This window comes from Canis lupus, chromosome 26 (assembly GCF_048164855.1).
Source record: "Canis lupus baileyi chromosome 26, mCanLup2.hap1, whole genome shotgun sequence".
NCBI lineage: Eukaryota > Metazoa > Chordata > Mammalia > Carnivora > Canidae > Canis > Canis lupus.
In genome coordinates, this window is record NC_132863.1 from 10188680 (window position 1) to 10201729 (window position 13050).

Genomic DNA, 13050 nt, shown 5'->3' on the forward strand with positions numbered 1-13050 from the left:
AATAATATGTCACATCTTTTGAGGATTTACTATGTGCTTTCTGGTATGCTAAGTGACTTGCAAGCTTCCCCTGTATAAGAGGCAGTGCTGCAAAGTGGAAAGAGGATGGGTCTAGAATCAAAAGGCAAAGGTTTGTGTCCCAGTGCCACCATTTAACTTCCCATACTTTGATTTTCTCATCTGCAAAACATGGGCCCTCCATAGGACCTCTCTTCAAAATCATAGGGTTTTTGTGAGCAAATGAGTTATTACATGACAACCACTTTGATTAATGTTTGGCATGTAGCAAGATGTAGTAAATGTTGGTTATGTCATTACATTTAATCATCATAAACTTTTTTACAGGTAGGAACTATCAGGATGACTACTTAACAAAGGAGAGGATGTTAAGGAGTTAGTGCAAGATCACATAGAAGCTGGGTCAGAATCCAAGTTTGCTTGAACTTAATCTATATTCTTAATCCTTATTCTCTCTTCTTATCTCCATTAATGCAGATAAGTATAGTCATGGTCTCTTCCCTTGGGAGGCAAGTGAATAGGACAGAAAGGCTTAGGAACCATATTTTCACTGAAATAAAAAGTAGTTGGCAATATAAAGAATATCTTAGTTATGGAAATACATCTTTAATAGATCAAAAAATTAAAGGAATATGTCACATGTTAACGTGTTACATTTCATAAAAATCCTTTGACAAAATTACAACGTATTTCATTCTCAAAACAATCTTACAAGGTAGTCCTGAACTTTATTACTTTTCCCATTTTATAGCTGAAGAAACTCAACCAATGCAAGAGAAAATGTCTCTGGTCATCCACCTGTTAAGTGGCAGATATGAATTCAAGGTTTATCGCTCTTGAAGTATTGTCAATACAACCTGGGAAGCCTGAAAAAAAAAAGTGGATTCCTAGACCCAACCTCAAATCTAGAGGATCAGTCTCTCTCGCAGTGGGACCCCAGAATCTGCATTTAATAATCTCAGATAATATGGATGCACATTACCAACTGAGAACTTTCAGCATTCCTCCTCTAACTACCTTGTTTTCTTGACAAACCTGCAAAGAGTGGTGAGTGGTTGGGTCTGTGGCAAGTAATCTGAGAATTCACTAGATGCACAAATTCACAAGTAATGGCTCTACCAAATCAGAGGATCCCCTTTAAATTTAATTACAGCTTCACTCCCCCATGAGTCCTAATCAAATACTGAAAGAAACCCTGCCCTTAACAGCTTACTATTAGAGCAAGCAATATTAACTGGAACTAGAAATGAACTCTAGTAGCAAGTAGGATTTTTAAATGCTATTTCACTCAAAGATAGATACAGTAATCATGAAATTCCTTGGGCATAAAGAGGTCCTTGGTGTATGGTTTCCAAAGTAAGGTTACAAGACATCCATACAGGGGATGGAAGAATATATTCAATCTTTTCTTGATATTTATATTTTTTTAAAAAGATAAGAATGAAGTTCAAGTTTACTAATATTTAACACAGAGATTGACAATAGTACCTGTAACTAATTTATAAGTAAACACATAAAATTTAAAAGTACATGCTCAAAAATTTAGTACTGAGAAAGGTACTAAATTAAAGTACACAATTAAAAAACAAATTAAAGTCAGTAGACAAAGTGATGAACAGGGCTCTAAAATCAAACTGCCAGACTCTATCACTTAGAGTTTCTACATCTATATAATGGGTATAATATTATTATCTACCTTCCAAGGTTCTTATTCTAATTAAATATGGTTACATTTGTATAGTGCTTACCCTGTATAGTGCTGTATAAGTGCTCAAAGAATGTTACTGTGGTAGATATTTCTACTAGTGCAATTGCTGCACATAAAATTGCAACAATTATTCCCATTTTTGCATCCATGCTCTTGGAAATGTGACTCTGCAGCTCTTTCCATCAAGAAATAGAATCTGTTTCCCCACACCCTAAATCTAGATTGCTATTATAATTTGCTTTGGCCAACAGAATGAGACAAAAGTAATCCTGTGGTAGTTCTAGGCCAGAGGCCTTTCACAGTTTTGCTCAGCAATCATATAAATAAGCCCAGGCCAGCCTGCTGAACAGAAAGACAAGCTATCCCAGCTGAGGCCATCCTAGACTAGTTGATACTCAACTTTCCTAGCAACTGACCACAAACATATTTGTTAGAATTGTCTATGAGAAGAACTGTCCAGCTTATTGGTGAAACCATAGAATTGTGAGTTATAGAAATAGTTGTTTTGAGCCAACAAACTTTGGGGGCGATCTGTTTCACAGAAAGGCCACCATTATCAGAAAAAAATACAAAGCCATAACCCACTCTCAAGTGATGATACAAAGGAAAAAGTTTGAATAGCTGTCCTAAACTCTTAGGAAAGAAAAACAATATAGCTGAAGTAATCAGGTGAATGGTTGATTTCATTAGAGGTCACCTGTAGCCTGCACAGAAGATTTATGTGTCAGGTAGTAAATCGCATCAGTGTTCCCTCTAGGGAGGAGAAGAAATATCTGTTAGATAAAGCAATACAGTGACAAGGAGATCCACATCTTGAAGCTTCACAGATTCAAGGAATTAAGCTATCTGAAACAGCCTTGGGCTGACTTAAAATTTAACTTCTGTTATGAGCCTCCTGAGTTTGCTGGTCAATTTGACTATTAGATCTTGGCTGTGATCCCAGTAGAAAATTATGAATTTAAGAGAATAAAAACTGACACGTTTCTTAGCTCAGGAACCTGGAGCAATTTTCAGCCAAGGGTCACACACCTAGCTTTCTTTATCTCTAAAAGTTTAGGGACCAATCTTTAAAAATTAGGAAATACTTCTATCTCCTAGATTCTAAGACCTTGCTAATTGTGCAGATACCCAAGATGACCTGTGTGAGTGTATCTCATTGTTAAACTTGAATTCCCAAGTGAGGATAAAAGAGTATGTCTCAGAAACAAACAGACTTTCCAAAATTTTTCTTGGGAAAAAATATGAATCAATGACTTCTAACTCATCATTAGGTTTGAGATTGAGAAAGTCAAGTTGATTAAAATCCTATTCATATTATAATAAAGATATATTTAGTCAATGCTAACTTCATGGTAAACACATTACTTAAGATCTATCACATGCATTTCCTTCCACATACCTAAGTTCACTCTTAAAAAAAAAAAAATCCTTGACCAAAGAAAATGTCATTATGACATAGATTACTTGTTGTCTATCCATTATCAATTCTTTTATTCCCTACTAGCAGAATCCCTATATTGATGGGAGAAGCTATATGCTCAACTAAAAACCTGGATCATTTTTACCAGCAGCTCTTTAAAAAATGAAAAAGATATGCATGAACAACTTAAATGGAAAGGGATGCCATTAAGTGCATTTCCAAGAAATCTCATTATAGAAGGTTTACTTACACAGTAGATGTATGTATGTATGTATGTATGTATCTGTCTATCTATCATCTATCTATCTATCTATCTATCTATCTATCTATCTATCTATCTATATTATCTACTGCTACTACTATGAGGCTTTCTTACTGTTCTACTGCTAGTGTCTTTCTTATTGTTCTCCTTTGAGACTTAAACTTCGTGGCCTGATTTCAGTAGTCACCTACTAAGAATGAACATGAAGGCTACACTCTGGTATGGAAGAAAGAATAGCTGGTAGGTGCCTGAATCTGTGATGGCATCTGTTGATGTCACAGTAGGACTACTTTTCATTCAATGGGAGACAATGGTTTTTGTTAATGAGCATATGTCTTGTGCAAGCCACTATTTGGTGTAAGAATGGGATTTCTGTAACTTGGAACCTAATGCCATCTTTAATGTTGTAGACATGCATTTTAATTTAGCTGAGACATGTTCCTTGAAGTTCTGGATGACTAATGTCTCTTTCATTACAGAAGTATTAATTACCAAGAAAATAATGTTCTGAGCTGACAAAACATTGGAAAGGGAACAGGAGGCAAAACTCCCAACTAATCAATGAAGGGGGCCAGGGCAGTGCTGACCACAACACTAAAGAACGAATGGCAGCTAGAAGAACCAAAATGTTCCAGTCAAACAGACATGTGACCTTAAGATATTTCATCAGCTGTCACTGAGGAGAGATATTTCCATCAGCAATGAGGCTGGATTTACTCAAGGTAGGTGCTACTAAAGAATCCAGAGAAGAGAACAAGAATCATAGTTCTCTGGAAGTCCACAGAAACAGTTTGATGTAGGGTAAATTTGCCATCGGAGATGACAGGGATTTTCAAGCAAATGATATATTATCTGGTATCTCAAAAACTCTGTAATAAACCCCATTTCTTCTTCTTTTTTTAATTTGGCAAGTTTACTTTGGAAGAAAAAAATATCCAACTCAGCTCTTATTCAAGGGCAACTGCATTCCTCTAATCCAAGCAGAGACCCTTCACAAAAGAAATATGAAAAGGCAGGTCTTAACACTATACCCCTTGAAAGAATAACTCCTCAAAATAATCTTCAAATCTGATGTTAATAGAGTCTAAGCATTAATAGAATGTTGACCTTAAGTAAGGAAGAAATAGTAACTGTGGTCCTGGAGCAGCAGGATAATAGATCTGCTTCTAGAGTGTGGTTTTGCCTGGGTTAAAGGCATAGATTGTGCCCCTATTTCCAGATAGGTCTTCTGAATAGAGAGTAGGTCAAACAGAAATGCAGTGCCAGAGAGACCTCTCTCTTTCCAAGAAATAAAAAATGAGTCAACTTACATACTGCCTCTTGTATCAGAAACTTCCCAGTGGCTGGGGACAACACTAGGGATGATGTAGGTCAATGTTAACAGATGCTTCTAAGACAACCTCATTTGTTTTATCAAAAAATGAGACCTATGGAGAAAAGTAATCTTCCCTCAAGGAATTCAGCTTTTAAATTTCAATCGTGTCATAGAATCTTCTCCCCTTATTTTCTTCCTACATAGAAGTAAATATGTCACTTTGAGGTTCATACTCCCATCTGCTTCAGGAAATACTAATGGTTTCAAGTGAGATGATAAAGGATTAAAAATCTTTAGGACAAAAAAAGAAAATATCTTTGAACTTTCAAGTGGTTTTCTGAAGGAAAATGATAAAAGACTATCTGTATATGTGTTTTTGCAAAAATGTAAAATCTTGACATACACAAAAGAGAATCTTTGTTTTGGTAAATTAAACTATTTGCCATTCACTCTGCTTGAGTATTATAAGGACTAATATATATCTCAATATATCTGTAGGTCTAGAGAAGAGATAAATAATAAGCAGCCCTTTCCTCCAAAGTCCACACATGAAGATGGCATTTATTGCCCCAATCCAAATATCAACTTTCTCTTCTCCCATTATTTATTTTCAAAAAGAGCTTTGAGGGATAATCTTATGTGAAGAAAAAATTTAGGAGTAAAAAAACATTGTGACCATTCTGTCAAGCAATAAAATTATTCTTTCTTTTCAACTTTTTTTGGATTAAAGGAAAAGTTGAACACTCATTAAAAACTAATTTCTAGAAAAGGCTTGGCTCTTTTTTTTTAAATAGGAAAAATCCAATCAATGTACTTTATAGTAGTTTAAAATTCACATGTAATCCCCTTATTTCTTTCTAGTAAAAACTGCAATATATGTGTGCCTCTGTGAATGAAGATTTTCCTTAACAATTCTAAACTCTAATGGGAATATACAAGCAAAAATTCTCAAGGAAAAATAAAAGAAAAAAGTGCCACATATCAAATGAAATTTTGCATTAAAAAACAATATTTAATCTAAAATGATACAAGAACAGAATAGAATGGTGTCATATGTAATTTCTATAACAAAAAGTTCATTCCCATGTACATATTTAAAATATTTCTAAAAAAAATACATTGAGACCGTTTTTTCCAGAATATGTTTTGAAAGAAAGAAAGAAAAAAGTAAAAGAAAGAAAGAAAAGAAAAAGTAAAAGAAAGAAAGAAAAGAAAGAAAGAAGAAAGAAAGAAAGAAGAAAGCAAGAAAGAGAAAAAAGAAAGAAAGAAAGAAAGAAAGAAAGAAAGAAAGAAAGAAAGAAAGAAAGAAAGAAGAAAGAAAGAAAGAAAGAAAGAAAGAAAGAAAGAAAGAAAGAAAGAAAAAAGTAAAAGAAAGAAAGAAAGAAAGAAAAGAAAGAAGAAAGAAAGAAAGAAGAAAGAAAGAAAGAGAAAAAAGAAAGAAAGAAAGAAAGAAAGAAAGAGAAGAAAGAAAGAAAGAAAGAAAGAAAGAAAGAAAGAAAGAAAGAAAGAAAGAAAGAAAGAAAGAAAGAAAGAATTATTTCTTTTGGGAATAAAAGTAGCAATTTGCCAAGTGGAACCTGAAGGAGGGTCCTAGTGCTAATCTGACCTGCAGGTGGGCATTCAATCCCCCAATTACAGGTCTGTTGTATTTTAATGCCAGTTAAGTTCCCCATATCCAGACCCTCAAAGGTGCCCTCCTCCTACAAGGTTGCTGCCAAAGGAAAATACATTTCTGGAAGCAAATGGAGCAAAACTTTCCATTTGTTTTCCTTTTCCCATGCAGGCCTCGTCGAAAGTTCTTGTTTTATGGCCTCTTCTAGACAAAGTCCTTCTAAACCTATGTGTTCCCTCTCCAAAACACTGGAGCTTTCTCACCAGAATGGCAAGTGAATGTGAAGAAAACTTCACAAAGTTTTCTGCTAGAGGAAGTTCTATTTGATAAGAACTTTTGATTCACATGTTCACCCACTAAAAATTTAAAAATGCAGGGCTGGACAACTAGTGCTGGCTGTGGGAGGGAGTAAATGGATTCCTCTGTGCCAATAAAGAAAGTTTTGTTCATTCTTCAAATTCATAGAAAAGAGATTTCAGGGAGGAGAAAGACATGGTTTGGATACTCCTGCAGCTCATCAAAATGCCTGTTTTCTTTTTCCCCACTAGAAACATTTTGCCCCATCTAAAATGCTTTTGGGAGAAGTTAAAATAAGGCACATGTTGCTTTCCTCCACAAAGGAGCCCTGTATTTTAACATAGCACATGCATCCAACACCTCAAACGGTTTTGAAGAAAGCTGTGTTTATTATGTGGGCTTATGAAATAAAAAGTACAAACTTTCTCATCCTGGAAAAATATGCAATGAAATTTACAGCCAAAATAAGGAAGCTGTGCATAATGTAACACTTGGCAAGAATTTTAATCAGTGGATTGGCAAGGCTGGATGCAATACCTCAGCTCCTTTCAGACATGTCTGAGTTTTCTTAATTTAAATACCACACACTGGGTCCGAGGAGACCATTCAGGAGACATTGTCCTTTCTGCAGGAATGCTGATGAGCAATACAAGTGAACCAAGAAAGGAGCACTGTTGATGTGATAACGGTTTCAACTTCTGGGAAGGGAAGATGGCGAGAGATAGACACGCTGTTATTGTACAGCAAAATAACACAGATTGACATTATGATAAGGCATTCCAGCCACATTACTTTAAGCAGGTAGAGATGCTTCCAGGTATCAGCCTGACTCAGTTTGGCTCTAAAGGGCACAATTCTGGACTTTGTCAGGAGTTTTCATGTAGGATTGTTGTTTTCCCAACTGGAAAACAGCAGAACTATCCAGTAGCCCTCAATTCCTGAGCAGCCTAACAGCAATTCAAATGAGTTGAAAGTCAGGTCACATAATGTGGACCCAAACTGGACCATCTCAGAAAGAGTTATAATGTGATGAAAAGCTCCAGAGAACCTATTAAATCCACCGTCCTTGTCAGGATGGAACAAGAGCAATCCTGCCTCCACAGCCACAATTTTTAAAGGGCCCACTAAGAAAACATTTCAACCCTCTGCCATCTGGCACAATGCTCTAGGAATTAGTATCCAATATATCTCATGAAATGTCAGGAACCAAAATATTAAGAAGACTTAAAAGTTAAATGATAGAAATGTAAAGTATACAGTGTTTAGACTTAACTGTATCACATGTATGGAGTCTTTTTCTTAAAAAAAATCTTTGAAAATATTGCATGTCCTTAAATTTGCAAATGAAGCAAGGTATGGAAACACAAGATGTTTAAAAATGTTCTGCAATGAATCAGAACCATAGAAGATATATGAAGGACTGGGAGGACAATTCACTCCACTACATAGGAATCAAAGGTCAAGGGACACAGAAAGCTCCCAACCCTTTGTAAACTTTCCTGCTAAGAATATTTTCAGAAATTAATTCAGAAATATGATCTATTTAGAGAAAATGCTGATTACTTTTATGCTACTGTATTTCTTACTAGGCAATAAAGAATTTATATGTTATAAATATTAGGAACAAGTTATGATCTGGGGGATTACTCTGCTATAAGTTTTGTAAAACTAGAAATTAAAGTGAATACAGTTTGGGACACCATTACTTCATTGTTACTGCTGCACATTTGGCTCCTAAATCTCAATGAGAAGAGCAGAAAGCTGAAATCTTGGCAGGGCTGGGAAACCACACCTCATGGATTTTGTTCACAGTCTGTTTTAATATGGGCCCCGTAGAAAAGGAATCTACTTTTTTTTTTTTTGAAGGACATTTAGGAGGACATATTTTTCTTTTAGCAAATAGCATAATGACAATCTTGATAGTTTCCATTGACAATGATTTTTGGAACTGATGAAAAATAAACCCAGTTTATTACCAGAGGGCTGAAGAAAATGGTACTTCCAAATTCATATGGAGTACCTGATACCTAATAACACATGGAGAATGTAAAGGGAAGTGTTTTTGAATGGAGAGATAAAAATGCCCTGGAGAATTTGATGACCAGGCCTAATGGCTGTGGGAGAAAACAAAATTCAAAGGGTGGATATAAATAAGTTAATTATACTAGGAAAGATGGCTTGAGGGGTAAAAAAATAATAATAAACTAATTTAGGAGCATAAAAATTATTTCAGTATGATTGATATTAGGTAAGAGTGCTTGACAATTAAAGAAAAAAAGAGTGAGACTTGAGTAATATAAAATCAGCAGGCTTAATATTTGTGGGAACTAGGCATTTCCAACTAAGGAGAAAGCAAAAAATATAACCAATTGGAAAAAGGAAAAAAGAAAGAAGATAGTTACTACTTTTATATGTCAATTTCTTTATCAAAGTAATGCTTAAATTATGTGATTCATTAAGTGAAGTCTTAGCACTCTTTTTAAAATTGTTTCTAATTCTATGTAAGCCTACCTCCCCCACTCTTCATCCATACTGCAGTTAAAAATAAATAAGTAAACTGTTCTTAATATCTTAACTGGTAATTCCCTCCTAAATTTTCACCCAGTTCATTCTGGCCACTAAGATCAGTAAGATGCTGTCCAATCAGTTATTTTTCTATTACCTCATTTATTCCTTTTTTTTTTTTTAACTCAGTGAAGACTCCTCAGACACCTACCATGTGCCAGGTACTACTCAGCATTGTGGATAGAAATATAAAGAAGCCTTGCCTTTAACAAAATGGCATCAGAGTTACATGTCATAATTGAGATATTTAGTTGCAATGGAATATTACTTAGTCATAAAAAAGAATGAGTTCTTGCCAACTGTGACAATAGGGTGTTATGCTAATTAAAATAAGTCAGACAGAGAAAGATAAATACCATACAATTTCACTTGTATGTGGAATCTGTAATACAGAACAAACAAACCCAACCAACTAATCAAAAACCAGACTCTTAAATAGAACAAACTGGTGATTCCAGAGGGGAAGTACGTGGGAGTATGGGTGAAATAAATAAAGGGGATTAATAAGTACAAAGTTCCAGTTATAACAGGAGCAAGTCACAGAGATGAAAAGTATAGCATAGAGAATGTAGTCATTAATACTGTAATTACGTTGTATGGTGACAGATGGGGACTACACTTATCATGGTGAGCACTGAGTAATGTAAAGAATTGTTGAATCAGTATGTTGTACATTTGAAACCAATATAACACTGTATAATAATTATGCTTTCATTAAAAAAATAAAATATCTAGCAAAGTTCTTTGCCCTTATATATCTGAGGATTTGTCAGTATTTCTCTGCTCCACTGCAGTCAGCACAGTCTGCCATGCAGGTGAAATCCTAACATTGTCTTTATGTGACTTCTCTCAGCCATGCCGGTATCCATTTGTTATCCCTCTAACTTTGGACAGGTTTTGTGAAAAAGGCACAAGTTCCAGATTCATAAAAAATGGGCAAATTTTTTATTCACCACTATTATTCAGGATGCTGAGGAACCTAGTTAGCTCCTTTGAGCCTGTCTTCTTATTTGTAAAATGAAAATAATAATTCTTATCTTTAAGAGTGTTTCTCAAGATTAGCTTGGCTCAAGCATGTAAAGTACTTCAGACATGGTAATGTTCATTAAATGGAGTGATGTAATCACTATTAGGTTCATCTTTTATTTTATTTATTTATTTATTTTTTAATATCAGGGTGCTCTTGCAGAGGTATTGGTTTGGAGGGGAATTGAAAAGGGTCAAGAGGTGGCCTTGGTCCCAAGTCAGGATGATCACTTTATAGGTATTACAATTCTAGAACAGTGAGACACATCTCGCCTTCCTGCAGACAACCATGTGTTGACAACAGTCTAAAAAGTTCCATAGTGAATCTTGCAATGTTATTATATGCCTAACCCAAAGGGAAAAAAGGCAAAGGTTATTATACAAGCAAAGATGATTTTTTCTTTCAAAGAGGATGCCATGTTCCTCACCCAGCCTTCTGAAAAAGTTGTCATGTGAAATTATTTCACATTCTTTTCAGCCCACTCAAAGCGCATAAGGGCTTTCTGAAACATAGGTCTAGTAAATATGCCTGAATGTCAGGATTTTGGCTGTAACAGTGGAATTAGGAAGGACTCCAGTTTTATCTTTCTGTGCTCTTCCTGATTAATGAGCCAGAACCCTGGTATTTGATGAGCATGTGAAAAATACAATGTTTTCTTCTTTATCTATTGTTATTTTTAAAAACCAACAATTATCTAATTCTCATCCTTAGTAATGAACAAGAAGCATTTAAAAAGGAAAAATGTATTGCCCAGCAGCAGATAAAAAAAAGACAATACTATATGCAATAAATGCCTTAATTAGGTCTTGAACATATAATCTATACTTTAGAACTAGAAAATCAGAAGAGTTATAGTACATTAAAGAGTCGATCTATTGATAAAAATAGATAGCCATCAAGCCTTTCCTGTTAATGATAATAAAACACAAAGTAGTAGAGAAAAAGTCTTCTAAGTGTTTCCTTTAGTCAAAACCAAAATTGTTTACTCAAAATGTTATATGATCAAGAGTTTTTATAAATTATTTAATTATTATACTAAATGTCATGACATATAGAATCAAACTAAATACCATGATATAAAGAATCTGAGAAACACTGCAGCAATTAATGCCTATCTACATATTGCATGGTCTTTTTATTTTTTATTTTTTGATTATTTTTTGTATGGTCTTTTTAAATAACTTACTACATTTGTATAATTTATTACAAGGTGCCAACTTGATGCTCTATCTTTCATAAATCTTCCAGTCTGTATTTTCCCAAAGAAAGGATACCCACCCCCCTTCACAACCACATTACAACCCTCCAAGCCAGGAAATTGATATTGGTACCATACTACTATTCTATTTGAATTTTGTCATTTGCCCCAGCAATGTCTTTTTTTGCTTTCTGGGTCAGAATTCAATCCAGTGTAAGTGTATTTAAACCCTACGTAGAGTTGAAAGATTTATGAAAGAAGATTTCTTATTAGAATAATTGTTATTCATAACTATTTATTTTTTTAATATTATTTTAAGCTTCTTTGCCTCCAGATGGGGAACCAAGTATTGAAAGTAGATACTTCCATAACACCTGGAAACAAATTACTAAAAACAGAGAAGAAGGAAATTTGTTTTTGAAGGGATTGAGATGATCAATCTGCTTTCATTGCTTGAATTCATGCATTTGTTAGCAAAACATGTGAATATTTTATATTTCTATTGTTTCTGAGTTTCTGAAGAAAATGTATTTTAAAAACATGTATTTAAAGTTGTGATCTCAACTTCAACTGGGCAATATTACACATACTATGTGCTCAGCAGAGTGTCAAATAAAATATGTATTTTGAGAAACACTAAATTAGCAAGCAAGTTAAATATCTTCAGGAAAATATAACAAATATTTTTGAAGAATAGCGATTAACATATATATGAGTAGGTTTAAAGCTATTACTTATAGTTTGACTATAAAGTCAACATCTTGAAAGCCTTCTGTGACAAGTTATTTATTTACTTTGATAACGGAATATGGACTTTTCTCTAGAAAAGCACAGGCTCAACTATCTAGCAAGGATCTCAATACTTTCCCGTAAGTAAAGTATGACATCTACATGTGGCAAACTCACTTAATCCTGAATGCAATTCTAGACGAGTAGAAGGGCAAGAGGTTAAACCACTGCTGTATTTATCAATATGCTTTTAAACCAATGAGTGGATCAAGTAACATACAGAATGAATGGGAATTAAATGTAATTAAAATCACTGTCTCCACAGACAGGGAAGGTTATAACCTTTATTCTCTAACTAAGTCTCCTCCCCTCATATGCCTCTAAGAGTAATAAATAAAAGAACCCAAGATTTTTGAAAGTTTTTTTTTAAGATGTTATATTTAGTTTATTTTTTTAAATCTGGGATTAAAAATACAAAGCAAAAGTGTATAAGAAGGTTATTGGAAGAGAAACACCAAGAGAAATGGCTGAAATTGTGATGGCATATTTTATTTGACTTTATATATACTGTTTGATTTATTTTAAGGAACTCTGTCTTAATGAAGCAAATTTGTCAGAAATGAATACAGTCCCAGAGGGGAGAGCAGAATTTCTCAGTCTCTGAGCATACTGGTGCTCAGCATTTGTCCACCAGACCTCTTTTTTTCCAATGGTGTATTAGTCAACACAAAACTTTTTTGGGGGGGTTGTAACCTGGAGCTTAGGCATGAGGGTAGAGTTGAGGATTTAGAGAACAAAAAAATAATGAACATTTTTCAAGTGTAATTAAGTGATTTGCAAATCCCTAGGGAGTCAGCATTCCTTGTACTAAGTTCTACTACAATTAGAACTGAACTATA

General features: G+C 34.4%; 1 protein-coding gene and 1 long non-coding RNA gene across 8 annotated transcripts in view; one reads left to right on the top strand and one right to left on the bottom strand.

Moving 5' to 3' along the window:
* MACROD2 (mono-ADP ribosylhydrolase 2) overlaps positions 1 to 13050 on the bottom strand; it is a 1923575-nt gene that overhangs the window by 1289825 nt on the left and 620700 nt on the right. The gene's annotated exons all lie outside the window — the stretch shown is intronic.
* LOC140618058 (uncharacterized) overlaps positions 1 to 13050 on the top strand; it is a 140783-nt gene that overhangs the window by 87374 nt on the left and 40359 nt on the right. For 3 of the 4 annotated variants that reach the window (XR_012018229.1, XR_012018228.1, XR_012018230.1), the window contains 3 exons: positions 770 to 1065; positions 3888 to 4130; positions 5585 to 5721. This is a non-coding gene — a long non-coding RNA (uncharacterized lncRNA). Of the gene's footprint in view, positions 1 to 769; positions 1066 to 3887; positions 4131 to 5584; positions 5722 to 13050 lie in introns of those variants that run through there. The other variant, XR_012018231.1, reaches the window with a different exon arrangement.